Source organism: Myotis lucifugus, unplaced genomic scaffold (assembly GCF_000147115.1).
Source record: "Myotis lucifugus unplaced genomic scaffold, Myoluc2.0 scaffold_61, whole genome shotgun sequence".
NCBI classification, from domain to species: domain Eukaryota; kingdom Metazoa; phylum Chordata; class Mammalia; order Chiroptera; family Vespertilionidae; genus Myotis; species Myotis lucifugus.
Genome location: NW_005871109.1, coordinates 4,350,749 through 4,355,237, shown reverse-complemented (window position 1 = coordinate 4,355,237; position 4,489 = coordinate 4,350,749). Strand labels below are relative to the sequence as shown.

The following is a 4,489-nucleotide window of genomic DNA, read 5'->3' as shown; positions in this document are numbered from 1 at the left end:
GTGAGCGTTGACTGGTTTCTGGATATGTGGTGGTGGTTTTGTTTGTTTTTTTGGTTTTTTATTTTATTTTATTAAATTTTTATTGTTGAAGTTGGATATGTTTTGAAGGTAAAATTGGAAGGATTTGCTGATGGCATTGTATGTTTGAGACAGAGAAGAGCCATGGATAATTCTGAGATTTTCAGATTGAGCACCTGGAAGAACACCATTTACCGAGAAGCCAGAGGCTGAGGAAGGGGCAGGTTTAGGGGATTATCAGGAGTTCTGCTTTGGAATTTTGAGTTTGAGATTTCTAATGGACACACAAGTGGAGAGATATCAAGGAGCAGTTGAATATGCAGGTTTGGAGGGTTCCAGTGTGGACATATAATTTGCAGGTTGTCAGGACGTAGATGAAATATAAAGCTATGAGACAGGATGACATCACTACAGCAGCTTGAAAGCAAGAAAGGGAAATTCTCAGGTGCCAGAAACCAAAAAGTAGGCCATTAAAATAAGGGCTAAACCAAGAGGAAGGGAGAATAGGAACCAGGAGACCAGGTCTTCATCACAAAAGCGAGGAAACCCCCAAAGGATGGTGATTGGAGAATCCAAGATGATGATGCTGCTGGCTTAGAGGACACCAGTTCACATGGAGCAAGTCAGATGTCCCGGGGAGACTTCTTCGAGTAGATGAAGAGGTAGAGCGCCTCATGGGAATAAATATGCCTGAGCTGGTGGGAAGTTCGAAGATACACTAGGATAAGAAGAACAGAGAAAACTGAGCAAATAAAATTGTAGACTTTTTAAAAAGGGAAAACAAAATAAAAAATAAAAGTTGCCAATTGATTGTAATATGCATCATGATTTCAGAGGTGTTAAAATGTGTTAGAATCAAAACTCAGTAGTTCATTTAGTAAGGGATTTTAAGTGATAAGAATTTCTTAATTTTTTAATAATTTGCCAAAACTGGTTTGGCTCAGTGGATAGAGCGTCGGCCTGCGGACTGAAGGGTCCTGGGTTCGATTCCGGTCAAGGGCATTTAAAAAGGGAAAACAAAATCCAGTGGGCGATGTGCAGGAGGCAGCTGATCGATGTTTCTCTCTCATCGATGTTTCTGGCTCTCTATCAAAACTCAGTAGTTCATTTAGTAAGGGGATTTAAGTGATAAGAAAAAAATAATAATTTATTAAGATATAGCTCGGCTGGTGTGGCTCAGTGGTTGAACATTGACCTATGAAACAGATGTCACTGTTCAATTCCCGATCAGGGCACATGCCTGGGTACTGGCTCAATCCCCAATGTGGGGCGTGCAAGAGGCAGCCAATCAATGACTTCCTCTCATCATTGATGTTTCTATCTTTCTCTCCCCCTCCTTTCCTCTCTGAAATCAATTTAAAAAATATATATATCATACTTCCAATAATAAAGAATTTAAATAAATATATATAAAGAAAAAAGATACATTTCTTACACATTCACAAACAAGTTAAGCAAATTCAAACATATATCATTTAATTTTATTTTTTTAAAAAAAGGTTTGGCAACCTTTCATTTGAGCTGTTTCTTGAACCCAACTGTTTTAAAATTGGTTTCTTTCACAGTTTCAGTAAATACTTACAGCGGTTCCTCATTATTATTCCAGATAACATGAGATGCTTTTCACGGTTTTAGAAACAACAAAGCTCTTACTATTAAACCTCACATTAGATGTGTGACCAATATCACCATAAACCTGGATATTTTAAGCTAATTAAATCTATATGAAAATAAACAATATTTCATTAATACATATGTCAAAAATAAATAAATAAATTGCAAGTTACACATATGAAATAGGAATAAAGAGGCATATATACTGTGTTCCTTTCAGTTCCATCTTAGCCCTAAATTCTGTGAACAGGAACCGCCTCTTCAAACAGTGCATGAGGAAACGCTCCCTGACTTCCCCAGGAGTGGGACCAGCTGCCAGGAACTGGAAGTGGCCATGGAAGGAGAGACAGCCCTGGCTGAAATCCTGGCTTGGACTCTCTTCGCCGTGCAAAGCCCCCTCGTACTGAGATGGGAAAGAACTTGAATCAGTCCCATGAATCTTGGTCAGAGACTCCAGGACTTGTGTTTTGGTGGTTTTAGCGTGGGCTCCTGGGCCCCACGGGAATTCAAATCGTGCAGGATCACTTTGGCCACCTGCCGGTACTTCAGATATTTTTCTTTCATGAAGTCTTTGGTGATGAGCTTCGTAGGCTCTCCACAGATGAAGTGCTTCCTCCCAGAATGTATCCCCATCAAATTCAGAACTCCCCAGACTTCCTCCTTGGTGGCACGGTTCCCCTTCAGGAGGATCCCACCAGGACAAGTATCAGGATGCGATCTAGGGCACACCCTTTTCACCATGCAGCATCCCCTCAGAGGTGAGGCCCGTTTTGATGAGGAGGCCATAGTAGCGGATGGTGGGATTCACTCCCTTCACATCAAGGCCAAAGATCATCTCCATGAGCTCACAGGCTCTCAGAAAGACCTCAGTGAAGTGGTCTTTGTACTTTCTGGTGACAGTTCAACATATCTGCCTTGCTTATTGGCTCTTTTATGAAATTCACCAACACACTCCTATCTAGAGCATCTACTGGCACATTCCTGGGGCCTGGCCCGGTCTGTGAGGTGCTATCTTCCTCCTCTTGGCTACTGGAGTCCTCATCTGATCTGCTTGATGAGGTGGCTGTGATGGCGAAGAAAGACGAGCAGAAACTCGGAGGACTCTCAGGGGTATTGGGGTACGAGCATCAGGAGCCGCCTTCAGATTGCCAGGCATTAGAGGATGGGAGGAGCCAGGTCTCCCCCAGAGCCTTGGAAAGCAGTGCACCCTCCAGGCCCAGGATCTCACTGGGTCTGAAGGAGTGGATGAGGTGAGCATTGTGGATTTTTCTGACGAAAAGGCATGACGACTCTGTGGGTGGCAGTGCTAGACTCTTGTGGGTGGGAGTGTGAACAGGAAGGGGAGCACTGGGGAACCACTGCCTGACCGGGTCAGCACAGGGACTCTTCCCTCAGCTGACCAGCATCCCCTGGGCCTCAGATCAAAGCCTCTGAGCCCCGAGTCTGCAGGAGGAATTCCTTACTTCCTATACCTGAAACTTCCCCTCCTCCAACATTCTTTAGTAGTAATTTGGCGGGGTGTAAATTTCTCTCATCCCTAAGGCTTTTTGTTCAACTCTCGGGTCGGTGGGGGGAATCTTCAGCAATTTCTTTCTCTAGAACTCCTATTATATAAACATTTAAACCTTTGAACCTGCTTTCCATTATTTTAACTGCTGTTTCTTTTTGTTCATCTCATGCAATATTCTCAGTGAATTCCTCAGTTCTCTCACCCAGTTCTCTAATTTACTCTTTGAGCTTATTTATTATAGAGTTTCTTCCGTTTGTGGCCTTTTAGTTTTCAATTAGGGTATTTTTTTCATTTCAAGGATTTCTAATTGGTTTTCCTCCATGTTAATTCATTTCGGCTTATTTTTGCTTAATAATTTCCTTTTGAAATGGAAGGTCTGAACATTTCAACCTTCTTTTTGAAAGTCTTTTTATACTCTTTTTCTGACTGATAATTTCAAAGGCTATTTTTCTCACCAATAGGTTTTCCCATGTTTTGGAATTATGGTTCACGAGCTCTTTTTGAGTGAGAAAAATATTTGTTTTGTTTGATTTCTCTCTCTTACTTTCTTCTCACCCCTTCTCAGGGTGCCTCTATCTGTCCCTCTGGGCCTCAACCTGGAACCAGATCATGGCGCTCCACTCAGGATGCCAGGGATATGGCAGGCAGCTTGGTGATTCCTGCTAGTAAGGTGATCTCTTTGTTCCTCCCCCTCCCTGGGCTCCATGAAAGCCAGACTTCACAGACCGACAGCTGTTTTCTTCAGCTTCGTTTCACCAGCAGTGGAGCCCCATCAGCCTCTTGCATCAAGCTGTGAGCATCAGTCCCTCCCATTGCGGGGAGCCCTTTTTACCCCCACAGGAGCTGAACTCTTGCCCGGCTGTCAGGGTCCAGCTTCCAGACTTAGAACCCACAAGCCTGTGACTTCAGCCCCACGGATCTTACTGAGTTTCTCTTCCATCTGGTTTGTGGAGATATTAAGAGTCCGGTTGTGCTTTTTGAAAATCATTTTCATATTTTAAATGTCATGTCTGGTTATGTGTTTGGAGCCAGGGGGTTTTTAGAGACATAAACTCACTTCCTTGTGTTGACTTCAACCTCCTCACACCTGCTTTCTGACCCCACCCTTCTAGAGAAACCACCAATTCAAAGTCTCTGGTGATCTCTAGGTCACCAAACCCAGTGGACATTTCTCTGTCCGAATCCTATTTGACTACTCGGGAGCTTTTGGCGTAACTGCTCAGCTCTTTAAACATCACTGTCTGTTTGGCTACCCAGCATCCTCCTGGTTCTCATTCTCATTGTCCTTCGCAGCTCAATAGATCAGCAATTCTGAGATCTCCCTTTGTCTTCTGGCATTTACTGTTG

General features: G+C 43.3%; 1 pseudogene; it reads right to left on the bottom strand.

Annotated features, from left to right (window-relative positions):
• Window positions 1-641: 641 nt before the first annotated feature.
• Window positions 642-3,128, bottom strand: LOC102433971 (annotated as a pseudogene).
• Between the last annotated feature and the right edge of the window lie 1,361 nt (window positions 3,129-4,489).